Below are 15,763 nucleotides of genomic sequence, written 5' to 3'. Positions count from 1 at the left end.
CTATGAGAAAGGAGGCATGAATATACAATGAGTAAAAACAGTCTATTCAATAAACGGTGTTGGGAAAACTGGACAGACACATGAAAAAAGTGAAACTGAACCACCTTCCTTTACCATATACAAGAACAAACTTAGAATGGATTAAAAACTTAAATGTAAGACCTGAAACCATAAAACTCCTAGAAGAAAACAGGGCAGTAAACTCTCTGACATTGCTTTTAGTGATAATTTTTCTAATATATCTCCTCCAGCAAGGAAAACAAAAGAAAAAATAAACAAATGGGACCACATCAAACTAAAAAGTTTTTGTACAGCAAAGGAAACCATCAACAAAATGAAAAGACAACCTACTAAATGGGAGAAGATATTCACCAACAATATACCAGTAAGGGGTTAATATCCAAAATTTATAAAGAACTCATCCAATTTAACACCAAAAAAACAAACAATCCAATTAACAAATGGCCAGAGGACCTGAATAGAGATTTCTCCAAAGAGGACATACAGATGGCCAGTAGACATACGAAAAAATGCTCAACATCACTAATCATCTGAGAAATGCAAATTAAAACCACAATGAGATATCACCTCACATCTGTCAAAATAGCTATCATCAATAAATCAACAAACAGCAAGTGTTGGTGAGGATGCGGAGAAAAAGGAAATCTCATGCACTGTTGGTGGCAGTGCAAACTTGTGCAGCTACTTGGAAAACTGTGGGAAACAGCTTGAAGTTTCCTCAACAAGTTAAAAATAAAACTGCCTTATGACCTAGTAATTCCACTACTGGTTATTTATCCAAAAAAACCCCAAAACACTAATTCCACAAGATACGTGCATCCCTATGTTCACTGCAGCAATATTTACAACAGCCAAGATAGGGAAGCAACCTAAGTGCCCATCAATACACAGTTGGATAAATAAGATGTAATATATATATACAATGGACTATTACTCGGCCATAAGAAAGAATGAAATATTACCATTCGCGACAACATGGATGGACCTAGAGGGTATTATGTTAAGTGAAATAAGTCAGACAGAGAAAGACGAATACCATACAATCTCACATATTTGTGGAATCTAAAGAACAAACTAAAGAAACAAACAAAACAGAAACAGACGCATAGATACAGAAAACCAACTGATTGTTGCCAGATGGGAGGGGAGTTGGAAGGCTAATGGTGAAAATGGTGAAGGGATTAAGAAGTACAAATTGGTAGTTATGAAACAGTCAAGGCATGAAAGTACAGCATAGGGAATGTAGTTAATGATATTGTATTAACAATGATATTGTATGCAAAGTGCCAGGTGGGTACTAACTAGACTTATTGGGGGACCACTTCGTAAGTCATATAAATGTCTAACCTCTATGCTATCCACCTGAAACTAATATAAAATAATACTTAATGTCAACTGTAATTAAAAATAATGAAAATAAATTTTTAAATAAAATAAAATATATATTCTATTCACATATCAACATTAAATAATAATTGTGCCTCCCACCAATGGGCTTGCTTGATCACTGCTTCCTCTTTTCTCTCTGCCATTCAAACATTTAACTTAACGTTTAAAGTTTCTGGGATTTATCTAATTAAATCTATGCCCAGCTGTGGTTACAGGTGTATTCCTAATAACTGGAGTGTTTGAATAGTTCATACTAACCCAGAGAATTCCCAAATTTTAGAAGACTGAATAGTAGGCATCACATTTTGATGGGCTTAAAGCATCAATAGAGAAAAATAAAATAACAAGAGTCAGTTGGTTTTAATTATGTTTCTAATCACTGACTCTTCCAAATTCAGAGTTCACAAATAAGAAAATTAGAAATATGCATTAATTATTCAGTAAGTTTTGAGCAGGTAGATTTTATACAACTCAATCATCTGTAAGCTTTAGTCACTGCATATTACGGAAAATCCACAACCATACTTACCAGTTAAACACACAGACTGGTTAAGCAGAGGATATTTGTCATCATATCTCCCTACTACAGCCGTATTTTGCCAGCACTCAGGCACTTGGTGATATCCTCAAGTTATGAGGTCTCTTCCCCTCTCGTTCTGCAAGGTTTTACCTGTTTTATCTTTCCCAAAAGAACGTTGTGCCCTAAAAGTGGCTCCTTTTACTTTTCCCTCAAAAGTTTGGCATCCTTTAGTTCTCCCAAACCCACATCTGTTGTCTAAGTTAGTAGGGTCGGTAATGTCAAAATTCAAATGTGACTGAGTCACTGAATGTGGAAATTAAAATATCTATGACTTATGTGACTCATTCTATAGGTAACACCAGCAATTTGAGGCAACTATGTTATTTTATAGCATTGTCAAGACATGACCTCATCAGGAAATCAATTTCTAAAGACCTCCAATTTAAACCAAATATCTTAATAAAAACAGTGAGAAAAATAAAAATTACTAACTAGAAACTCAAAAAAAATTTGACTTGGGCAAATTTAAAATAAGAACTTTGGATAAACCCTCACTTCTAACTAAACATGTTAGTAAATACTCTCCTTTCCTCACTTAACTATTTAGTAGATTACAAAATTCTAAACTGAAAATTTACCAGAGATTTATTATTATTTATTATGTATCATTTATTTCAGAGATTGACCAGAACGGACTTCCACTTTCCACTCAGTTATAGAAGGCTTAAGCCTTGCCTTAAACAAGGTCAAGACACCCAGTAGCATCTGTTTCTCTCTGGTCTCCAATCTCTATACATACCTATTAACTAGCCCTTCAATACTAGAACCCGAGTTCTAGTATTGCTATGATGTTAACTTCCTATGGGTGGAAACGGGAGAAAGCTTTCAGCATTTCTCTCCTATGACTGGATAATCTTTTTTACTGCATGCTCTGATTCTGGGTTCAAATCCTAGCTCTGCAATTTGCCAGCTGTGTTGCACCGGGCAAGCTACTTGGCTCTGCACTTCAGTTTTCTCATGTTCATTATGGTGATAATAATCCCTATCATAGATTGTTGTGAGAATTAAATGAATGTGTGAATCGTGTAGGACACTGCCTGTCAACAAAATACGTAGGCAATTAAAGTTAGCTAACACAATGTCCTATTATAGAGATTACTGGCTCTCAATGTTGGATGCACATTCAAAGCACCCAGAGAGCTATTCGAATACTGATTCCTGGGCCTCTACTCAGACCAATGAAATTAGAATATTTGGAGTGAGGCCCAGACTTTGGTATTTGGTAGGATTCTAAAGCCAGAACATCCTTTAATAAGAATAATAATATATACTGAGTGCTTACTGAGTGTCAGGCTCTTCCTCAATCACTTCACTTACATGCAAGAAATGGAATGATGCCTGAGATGTAGCTCTTGAGTAGTCATAAATGTGACCTTCTTCCTGAAGGAGCCCAATCAAATTTAAGCGAGTGATGTGCATTTTTACAAGGCGTTCTCAGGAATTTGCTCTTCTAAAGCTTGGAGTCAGGAGCTCCAGAGGGGAAAGTAAAATCCACAAAGCACATTTGATACGTGCGCCTGAGAGTCCAGTCTCCTTTGGTCAAGTTTTCCCAGCTATCACAGTCCATAGCTGAACTGGGAGGCTGGGAGAAAAGACAGACTTTCAATGAATGAAGGACAACTAGCCTTTTCTTTGATTTTTTTTCCAAACTGTCCACACTTGGCCTCTTTTCCATACTGGATGTATTTGTAACATAAATTATACATACATTATATATTATTGATACTACGAAATAGATTTAAAAGCCCAACATGATTACCCGCTGCTATTAGTCCTTGCATAGATATTAGTGCGGATGCTTTAGGAAGGAATACTAATTTTAAAATTAACTTAAAACACAAGTAAAAAATTAGTTTTTTGCAAAAAAATTAACATATACTTTGGTATAGTAGAAAATGTATTCTAATGTCTATGATATAAGTGAAAAAAAGCAAGATGTAAAACACTATAAACATTATAATCCCATTTCTGAAAAATATATTATTTTTCTATTAATATTGTATGCAGGTATAGAGTGTACGTTCTTACCAAAATATTATCAGCCAGGCATAAATGTTACAACTATACCATTGACATCAATCTTAGTTTCTGCACATAAATTACTAATTCAAGAAAAAGGAATAATTCAAGAATAATTTTAAATTCTCTAAATAAAGTGAAATGACCTCTTCATGACATAAAAAGACCAAAAATGAGGCTATCATCATTTTTCCAAAAGATTGCTGAACAAAAATGTTTGTAATCTCAAAAGCTTCCTTATTTGCATAAAAGCAGACTATGTCACATTTCTATATTTTATTGAACTTCTATTAAAACTATATATACATATATATATACATACCAGATGTTTCTTGACCTCAGAAAGCAATGTTTCCTAAATCTGAACTTATTTACAAGAGTTTCTTCTTTTTCATAAAGAACCAAAGTACTGTTTCTTTAAAGTATAGATTCCCCTGAGAATTTATGATTTTATTAAAATTATATGTTTCAACTCATCAGATGTACCCATAATATAAAATATATTAGGTGTCCACATTATTTGCTTGTAAAATATAGTGACTAGATTTATGTCCAATAATTTAGGAGGAGGTCACTCCCCCAATCCCAGAGTGATACTTTTTCTACTAACAAGAAAAAAAAAAGGAATGATATTTCAGACAACGTTTCCTCTATCATCCCTCAGATTCTCAAAAGTTGTAGTTTCTCATTCATAATTTTTAGATGGAAACTTTAATTGTGGATCTAACTTCTGACTATCTTTTCCCCAATGAATTAAGGTTTTAATATTCAAATCTTTTTTTAACCAAATATGGAAAATGTTGGAAGGGAAAATTAAAAGAAATATTTCTTAATATTTGCAATGTATTTGAGAAAGCTGATTCCAGTAAACTTGATCTTGGTGACAAGGACTCATTCATGAGTCTATTAAAACAGCTTACACCAAACATGATAAAAACTCCAGCAAAAGCAGAGAAACGGGGGTGAGATGGAGAATATGACAGACACCCAACAGTCATTTTATCACCCTGCTTTCTTCCTGGCAGAGCCCACCGCTGACTGTGGAGGTCTAGAGGGCCAGCTAGGTAAGGAGCCTGGCTCTTAGACCCTGATCAAGGGTCTGAGGGAGGGCCCAATAGTGGTAGTGTGTGTTTGGGGCAGTGGGGCTAGGGAGGTATTCCTAGGAAAGATTTTCCACCCTGATAAAAAGATTAATGACCTCAAGAAAGAACCCTACCTATCCTTTTGGTTTCTGGATATTGTTATATGAGAGAGTGATGCTTATTCCTACATTAGTATATGCAGCCCTGAAGGGAAGATCAAAGAAGTTGCAGAAAAGCCATTCTAGACTTCTGATAGCTCTGAACTGCTGCTCTAGACTGCATAAACCCTATGTGAGGTTGCAAAATCCTGGATTTTTAAATGACTTTTAGTCAGATTAGCTATTACTTGCAGCTAAGAGTATTATAAGCAAAACGGAGTGGATGGATTAAACATATTCAGTAAGTTGAATCTGTAATACTTGATCAATGACTGGTTGTAGATTATGAGGAAAAAGAATGAAGGAGATTCCCAGGAAATTTAGGTCAACAGGGCTTAAGGTGATATGATTTAATAAACAGAGGAATGAAACCATAGAAAAAGTAAAATTGACAGGAGAGCGGGGCACAGTTAATGAGGTCTGGGACGTGTTGGGACATCTTGAGACATGTCAATTTTTATGTTTCTCTGGGACATTCAGATGACTGCATAGTATGTGGTGGGTTACAGACCTCGAGCTCAGACATTAAATTGTTAAAGAGAAAACCACAGGCCCAAAACAGTGTCACTCATGCTAAAAGCCCATGATACAAAGCCTAGATTTAATACCTGATCTAATAGTAATTTCAATCTTTCACGGAAATGTAATCTTCACCAGTCTGGAATTTTCTGGTCAAGCACCAGTATAGTCATCTCTTACATGGGTCCTCTCCATCTCCCCCCACAGAAAGAAGAGGCCATCTTCATGATTAAAAATCCCTGCCATCCCCTTTCTCCCTGCAAATATGTCCTGCTCTAAATATAATCCTTTTGTTAATACTGGAGCACACTACTAGATGCTAGATTGGATGCCGCCCAATTCATGAATTGCTTAATAAAGCCAATTAGATCTTCAAATTTATTGAGTTGAATTTTGTTTTTTTAATAAAATGTATGGAAGATACAGTAGATAAGTGTGAGCTAATGGGAAATATATATTGGTCTCTGCCCCCAGTTCCTGGCACAGGGCTCCTGAATCCTTTGTAATTTCCTGGATGATAGGAGGTCTTTTATTCTAATGAGACAACTCGGGATGGACTCCTGGCTGGCTCCCTGATGAAGGCTGGTCACTGAAAAGGCCAAGTCATGATTCGAATGTTGGAATTTTCAGCCCTGACCCTCATTCTCTTGAAAAGGTAGCTAAAATGGAGTGAATGATTAATAATACCCACCATGATGAAGCATCCATAAAAATCCCAATAGTATGGGGTTCAGAGAGCTTCTGGGTGGATGAGCACATTCACATACTAGGAGGGTGACATACCCCAACTCCATGTGGACAGAAGTTCCCACGCTTGGGACCCTCCTAGATCTTGCCCTAGGTATCTCTTCATCAGACTTCTCAATTTTGTCCTTTTTCATACCCTTTAATAAAGTGGTAAGTGTAAATAAGTGTTTCAGACTTCTGTGAGCCACTCTAGCAAATTAATCAAACCTGAAGAGAGGGTCACGGGAAACTTTGATTTATAGCTAATTAGTCAGAATCACAGGTGACAATCTGGACTTGTGATTGGCATCTGAAGTGGGGGGGCAGTCTTGTATAACTGAGTCTTTAGCCTGTAGGATGTGACGCTATATCTGGGTAGACAGTGTCAGGATTGAGTCAAATTATAAGATACTCAGTTGGTATTACAGAGAATTGCTTGGTATGGGGGAAAACTTCTACATGTTTGGAGACCACAAGTATCAGAAGTAAAGTGTTTTGTGTGAGTGTGGTAGTAGTGTGAAAGTAAAGGAGACACACAGGAGGGAAAGACTGTGTTTTTTCAACATAGTAAGAATGCAAGATTTGGTATTTGATTGTCTCTAGGGTATTTTTGTATCTAAATTTCTAGCATAGATTTGTTGTTTAATCCTGACTCATATATCTAAATACTATAGCACAGTCTCTTTCTGAAAATTTCATTGTTACCATAAACTCAACATGACCTCACCTGAACATCTAATTTTCCCTTTATCCCCTGCTCTCTTTCTATTACTGTATGTAATATATAAGATTATAACAGTAAAGCATATTCTTTGAAAAGGCCAATGGATCGAGGACAAACCTCTGTGGAACACAGTGTTTAGGAGCAGACAGAGGAAAAAGTTCTCAGGAGAAACCAACCAAGAACAACATGAAAGATCGGAATTGACTCAGGAAAGTTTAGAAGAAGCCAAAGAATAGAGTTACACAGAGGAAATGGTCAATAGTGTAAAATGTCACATAGGAACTCAATAAAATACAGGCTTATAAATCAAAATCCAAAAAAGATCAGCCACTTGCCCAACATAGAGACATTCCATCATGAAAAGTCATTTTAGACAGAGAGATAACATTCACAGAAAACTACAATATAAAAACTAAAAATACACTATATAATTGCATATTTAGTGTTTTAATAATTACTTTAACTAAAAAAAAAAGATTTGAGCTTTTTTTTAAGTAAAATTAACAGAGTGAAATCAGATTTCAGAATCTCTTTTCTCCAATATCCAACAGTTACAAATTATAGTTCAAAAGCAGCGAGAAGATCACTAGCAGCAATTAAACTAAAAAGGGGTATAACTCTAAACCAAAAATCTTAAAAAAAGAGGGCAGAACAACAACAACAAAAATTTTCAGTGGGTTTAATGCCATTCCCAACCCCACTTGCACATCCTAGAGATAATAACCGAAAAATAACGTAAGTCAACAAAAACCTTAATAATAGCCCCAAATTTTAGAAATAGATATAGATATAATTTCTAAATATACATATAAAGTGGCAAAGGAATAAGTAGGCAACTCTGGGAAAAGTTTTAAGAGTATACACCCCCCTCCTAAGTCTTCAGGTCTAAGCATAAGTAGTTATCAGAGCCTTAGCATTTTTGGTTTCTCTATTTCGTCTGTCCAGGCAGAAATCAAAATGGAACAGGAAGAGAAAGTGACTGTAAACAAAAGCCATTTACCCCTAGAAGTTAAACAAGGATTTAGCAGAACCAAAGCCAAAAGAGAAGACAAGAAAAGATCCAGTGAGGGTGGAGGAAGGTACAGTGGTTAGCAGAACTCCTCCCCGACTATGAAGTATTCACCACAGGACCCAAACCTGTGGGTATTCATACATTTTCTTTCTTCTGACCTGGTAGAATGTTAGTAATGCAGGCTAAGAAGAGAAGGTATAATTAAACATTAAATTTAGCCTCAGAGTTCGATGCCCAATTGGGAGAACAACCTATAGCCCAAGAGGGTCCTGTCTTTCCCTCCTCACCCCCATAGGAACACATACACTTCTAATAAGTTGGAAGTGAATCTTGGTGCAGGTCATTTAAAAAGAAAGACCCAAACTAATTTCAGTTTTAACACACTCTAACCTGCAACCAGATCTTTACCCTTACCCTAATCCTAATTCTATCTAGATCATCATTAATTCTCTCGTTTGTAAAACTGCCGAACTGTACTCCCGCACTGATTTACCTTCATCTCATGAAGGTCTGTCAAAATACACGGTGTGATCAAAAGCTATGAATGCTGGGGCCGGCCGGTGGCTCAGGCAGTTAGAGCTCTTTGCTCCTAACTCCGAAGGCTGCCGGTTCGATTCCCACATGGGCCAGTGGGCTCTCAACCACAAGGTTGCCAGTTCAATTCCTCGAGTCCCTCAAGGGATGGTGGGCAGAGCCCCCTGCAACTAAGATTGAACACGGCACCTTGAGCTGAGCTGCCACTGAGCTCCTGGATGGCTCAGTTGGTTGGAGTGCATCCTCTCAACCACAAGGTTGCCGGTTCGACTCCCGCAAGGGATGGTGGGCTGTGCCCCCTGCAACTGGTAACGGCAACTAGACCTGGAGCTGAGCTGCACCCTCCACAACTAAGACTGAAAGGACAACAACTTGACTTGGAAAAAGTCCTGGAAGTACACACTGTTCCCCAATAAAGTCCTGTTCCCCTTCCCCAATTAAAAAAAAAAAAAAAACTATGAATGCTAATGCCAAGTGCCATCCAATGGAAAGGGATCTTCAATATGGAAAGCAGCACACTGAACCTTAGTGACAGTGTGTGACAAGTTTCAACTTGTTCAGTGCAGTCAGTCGGGTGTGAGCTATGGTTGAGAGAAGGTGTGTTTTAAAGTGTGCCGTAAATCATCCTCCATCATGACAGCACTCTGTGCCACACATGATATACAGCAATTTCTATCAAATAAAAACATTATAGTATGCAACGTGCAACGTTTTTCCACCTTATTCATTAGATCTGGCACCATGTGACTTCTGGCTCCTCTCCAAAGTCAAAGCGACCATGAAAAGTAAATGTTTTGAATCAATTCAGGACATCGAGGCAGTCACGACAGCACAACTAAAGACACTCAGGAAAGAGGACTTCCAGAACTGCTTCAGAAAGTGGCAAGAATGATGGGATAAGTGTGTTCAAAGCGAGGGGGAGTATTTTGAGGAGGATTAATGGCAATGTGTCTTTTACTATAATAAATTTTTTTTATTTAAATAGCCACTGTATTTTTTTTAAATCATACTTCGTATTCCTAAAGCATTGGTAGAATGCGTGTTCAATGTGTGTCTGTTTTCACCAAGGTTCTTTGGCTTTAAAAATTTTGTCTTATAAAGTATTATATTTGCAAATTGGTTCCTTAATAAAGCTTAATTTGACATGTGTTCATCATAGGATTTTAACAAAGCTTCAGTGCTGAGTTTGCAATAGTTTCATTTCCTGTTAAAAATAGCAAACTTATAATTTGTCCAGCTTACCTGGAAACAATATTGCCCTCACTTGTTAGGTAATTGCATAAATATTTATTGTAGCATCCCATACTCTCCATGTAAACACTTGGTATTAGTAGCTATTCATAACTGCAGCTTGGCATGTTCATGAAATTAAACAAAGTAATTAATTTAGTTTCAGGCAAAAAAACAAGGAAATATGCAGGGCTATTGAAGCCACAATCACATGTGAAAACTCACAGAATTATTACAATAACAAAAAGTGTGTAGCCGGCAGTAATAAAATGATTTTTAAATTATTTTGTCAAAGAAATACATTTGATTTATCATTAGTGGCCTTAAAGATACAAATTTTAATATTTTTCTCTTACATCATCAGGCTACTTTCCATATATATTGACTATAATTATTCTGTTAGCAAGATCCCAAACAAAACTACTACATATGAGAAGTATCATTTCTTATGTGTGAAAAATCTCCTTATTCCACTATGGCAAAACATCTACCAGGATAATATCATTCAAAACTACCTGTTATCTAGAGTGAACATTAAGGGAGGAGAACAATGATGAATATAATCAAGGATAAGGTGATAGAGAGGAGAAAAGATAAAAAAGCTTTTCTATTCTCAAAATGTAACCTAGTTGAGGCATCTGACTTTGTATTCTGTTTAATTTATCAGTGACAAGAGAAAGCTATCCTTTGCAAAGCACTTCAAAATATGTATATGAAAAATACTGTCTGGCGTGGATGGAAAATGAAGCATTCTAATAAACTTTTACATAGTCATTATATATGCCACACCTGGATTTCCAATTTTCAGATGATTACAATATAACAAGCAATTATAACACTATAACCACAATGTATATAAATTAATCTTTCACAGTTCCAAACTTTATTCAGTATGTTGCCATATCATTATCATCATGAATTATATTGAAGCTACATAAGAATCCCAGCTAAAGTGTACATATTGGTAAAAGGCTGAGTAGCAGAGCAGTTAATATATTTAAAAACTAAAAAGCCATTACACTTACACATTAAGAAACAATTCCCCATTGAAAGGAGGAATAAAAGGCAAATGACTAACTTAGATTTATACACCAACTTTTGAAATGGTATTTATTAATAAATCATCAATTTCTGTCTTGCGTGTTTTGCACATTTAATAAACATTTTAGGACAAAAAGACAGAAAGAAGGAAGAAAGAAGAAAGAAAGAAGGAAAGAAGAGTGGGATGAAGGAAGGGAAGGAGAAAAGCAGGCAAGCCAGACAGGAGTAAAATGAAGTGCAGGGACGATGTTTTTGTGACATAATTTTTTATTATACTTTCAAAAAACCAGTTTGCATCATGTTAAATACAAGAGACAAAAAATATCTCCTAACAAGTTAGAAGTTTTAATGCATGGAATAGTAAAAGGGCTAGTTATTCTAAATGCCATATTTAGTAAAGGTGAGAAGACTAAGAGAGCCTTGCTAAGTATAATTGAAAAGAAAGGAAAATCTTTGTAGGAATTAAGATGGGTTTAGCCCACTACAGTGGTCACCTCTCTCTCTCTCTCTCTCTCTCTCTCTCTCTCTCTCTCTCTCTCTCTCTCTCTCTCTCTCTCTCTCCCCCCCCACCCTCCGCCCCAAAGAAAGTTAACATTTTTCCCTTTATTTTGCCAAATCTCACCAATCTTTTTTTTTTGTTTCTGTTTTGTTTCTCTTTTTGCTCTTTTGTTTATGTTTTCACCAATCCTTTTTTTTTTTTCGTTCATTTAAAACAGGAATCCTTGTAGGCTGGCGATGCTATTTCCATGCCAAAGGCCTTAAGATTTGAACACACAATGTGATTTATGGATGATGTGATACAGAATTGCACACCTGAAATCTATGTAATTTTACTAACAATTGTCACCCCAATAAATTAAAAATAAATTTAAAAAAATAAAAATAAAAAAAGACACAGAACCGGACCAGGTGCTCCCCAGACTTCTCGGGGAAGGAGAGCGGCACAGGCAGCAGGCACAAGGGAGCCAGGCAGATGCCACGGATTAGAGCGGGACAGAACTGGCTTCCCTGGGAAGGTTTCACGCAGGGTGCAGCATCTGTGGACAACGTGAGTGGGGTGCTGCCTCCATTAGATGGGCCTGCCCCCACCCCCTCCTGCCTGCTGCAGCCTTTCTTTCTAGGAACAAGACTACATCTATTTGGCGATCCTCTATCTGGAATTGTTAAATAAACCTTTCAGGCTCTGGCAAAAAAAAAAAAAAAAGATTTGAGGGCTGGTGAGAATTTGTGGCCTCCCATTGATGTGATTCATTCATCTCCTCTCCTTGGGCGGGACCCTCCTTTTCCCCCTTTTTCTTCCTTATTTGTTTCCTCCAGAACTGTCATGGCATCAGATGCATGATGGAAGTCATAGTAACCGCTGTGCACATGAAATTCTAATGACATCATAATTAGCTAAAGATCAGGTCCGGGTCATAGGGATCAGCCGAGCTGGATGACACTGGTTCTTGCTTTTCTCCAGTGGTAGGTTCTGAATACAGTCACTCGTTACTTGTGTAACCACTGAGGCACCTCAGGTTGTACCCTGGAGGACATTGTCAATTTCCTAGGCTGCCTATCCTACTTAGATCCTCAGTAGGATTTAAGTCTGCTCAACTGATTTCCCATTTGTAAAGCATCACTAGCTAATTGTACTCTCTAGAGTTTGCCAAATATCCAAAAGTAAGAGAATCAGAACTCTTCCTATTACTGAAACTCATCCAAATGTCTTCCTCACTCCACCCTCCATCAACATCACCTCCAGATGGAGGGACTTAACGGTCAGCACTGCACCCAACCATCTCAATGATAATGTAAAGATGACTACTGAAAAATTAAGACTAAATACACCTTACGGAATGATCGATAAATCATTAACCAAGGAAATTATTCTTATTCTGTATCTACCTATAGAAAATGGTTTTCAACTAACACATTTAGTCAGAGAAAGGGGACTTGCTATGAGAGACTGGTCAATGGGGACCCCTAAATACTGAGTTGACCAAAATAATTTACTTTGTTTGCCTCAAAATTTGAGCATATTATTTAATTTATTTCTGCCTCTGTTCCAAGGTTATAGTGTTTAGAAAAATTAGCATTCCTCCCCATGATACAGGTGACTATAAAAATGGTTAAGATAACAAGTATGATGCCTTGATAAAATGTAATAGTAAATAAGTCAATCTAAATAATTTTCTATTTGAACTAATTTCTAAAGATATGTTTTGAGGGATTCTAATTGAAGATTTCTATCCCTCCAATCTTTTCCTATACTCAAGATGCATTTTGTTATTACAGTCTTGCTAAGACAGTTCAGAATACATGCATCTCTTTAGAATCTCAATTACAAACCAGGTTTTAGCATATTTCCATTGTGTTATATTCTGCACCTTGGCCACAGTTGGTGAGTGAGTTGGGGGAAAAAAGGAAATTGAGGGAAGGAAAGGAATGGGAAGGAGGTTTGTAAGCCATTTAAGAGATATCCAAGATGAATTAGTTTTCTCGTATGAAATGCATGTAAATAAATTGAAATGACTCCATTTCACAGAATTAAAACTTGATTTATTGAAAAAGAATCAGAGTGTAAACAGTACAGGGTATCATGTAACATAACTCTGTTACGTGCGTATCTTATTACCCCACACATTGTGTTTGTAAGATTCCACCACATATGTCGAGTAATCAGAAGCATCTCTTGAATAGGAAAATGTTCCCTTTCTCTCATTTAAAATGAGGGCATACTCTTCAGGCATCACGTGACATTTTCAGAATTATTTTGTGTGACAATTTCTTAGGCTCTCCCTCACTAACTCATTAGAGCCAACGTCTTTAATATAGCGGAGCTGTCTAAACCAAGTTCTTCATAGGAAAAGACACAAAAACCTTTTCCGATTAGAAACGCTGTTTCTAGTTTGTACATAGCCTGCCTATGTAACTTGTCTATTTGAGTGGTGGTGTCTTCCTTTAACTACAAGGAAACAAATAAGGTTCCTGCACAGGTTTAATTTGGCATCAAGCTCCTACTTAGTCCCTTGTGTTTGTTTATTACACATCTGCAGCTGTTAGTTTCTTTTCCTCTGTCTGTTGCTTCTTCCATAGTGAAGTAATAGAAATGGGCCGTCATTGCTGTTGGTTTTCCTTTTCAGTGTGTGCATCCCATTTTCCCTGATGACCTTATCCTTACCCTGCTGAGTAACTAAACATACATTTTCTTCATAATACATTTTTGAAGAATATGTTCCAAAAATGTATCTGAGTTTTCTTTTTAATCACTACTTTTTTTTTCCTTTAAAAAAAAAAAAATGCAGGGATAAAATAAAAGTCCCATCAAATAAATGCCAATATGCCGCGTGTTGCAAAGTTAAGATTTTACTTAACTTTTTCTCCTTTTGTTCTTTTTTCGCTATGGCTCTCAAGATTCACAACAAAATACTAAATGATGACTGATTGTCATAATGGTGTTGCTGGAAAAGCAGCAACGATTTTCTAAATTCTGGGGTGTCAAATTGCCCAAATTTTATAAACTAAGAAGATTAGGAGCAAAAAATCTAGTCAAGATTTCATCAAGTCTTGGTGGAATCCCTTGAGGTATCAGGCAATCAAGCAGTGCTATCATTCTTAATTTCGGAATTCTCAAACACTCACATGTGATTTTTTCCACTTTGCCAAAGATTTTTTCCATCTTCCTTCAAACTCCAATTCGATTGTTCTTAATTTTTTTGAAATCTCACTCCCTCGTGTATTCACTCATTCATCCATTTATCCCACATTTATTTAATAAATATTTATTCAGCACTTAGTGCCAGACACATAGAGCTTTAAAGAGAAAAGTGAAGGGTAGAACAGAGCACAAGATACAGACTTAGACGACCCGAGTTCACTGAGAAGCAGGCACCGGGGTACCTGCCCAGCCTCACACCACCCTGTACATAAGTAAAAAGAATTATACTCTTAGTCCCTTAGGTTATCTGACATGTGAAGAACCAGGGTCCATGAATGGCACAACAGGTAAAGATGTACCCAGAATGCCTGTCTTCAAACTTCAGTTTTGTCACTTTCAGCCATATGATCTCAGAAAAGGTGTTAACTCTATGACTCTTGTCTCTTTGTCTGTAAAATGAGAAAATAACACTAACTACCTCATAAATTTTCATTAAATGAGTCAATAATTGTAAAGTACTTAGAACAGTGCCTAGTACAGAGTAACTGTTATATGTATTTATATTTATGTGTTTATGTAAATTTATATTTATATAAATATAATGTTTTGATGTGTTAAATTCAAATTATGCCAGTTATAAAAATTAAATGAGTTAGTATATATGTAAAAGTCTTAGACCTGTATCTCATGTGCTAACGAAAGGTTAGCTATAAATACTATTACTCAACAATCTCCTTCTGGGAAACCCACGTCCCTACTACAAGAAATCATACACACACTCCACCCCCTGAGACTCTGCCACTCAATCATGACTGGCTTGACCAAAGAGAAAGCACCTAACTGAAGGCAGATGATCCACCGTGAGTAACTGGACCGATTCAATTGTCCTCCTCAGGAATTTCTATCAAGGATATAGAGGAGAGTCAGTGAGTTGGTAGTAAGGGCTGGAGTAAGAATTCACACAGAGAAGTAACAGGTACTGGGAAAGTAGTGGAGTCATACAGTACAACATGAGAAGGGATCTGTGGAGCTCTGCTGATTACTCAGCTACTTCGCTGAATCCCAAGTCACCTTCCTATCTCTGAACT

This window comes from Rhinolophus ferrumequinum, chromosome 6 (genome assembly GCF_004115265.2).
Source record: "Rhinolophus ferrumequinum isolate MPI-CBG mRhiFer1 chromosome 6, mRhiFer1_v1.p, whole genome shotgun sequence".
Classification (NCBI taxonomy): Eukaryota; Metazoa; Chordata; class Mammalia; order Chiroptera; family Rhinolophidae; genus Rhinolophus; species Rhinolophus ferrumequinum.
Note: the sequence above shows the minus strand (reverse complement) of the source record.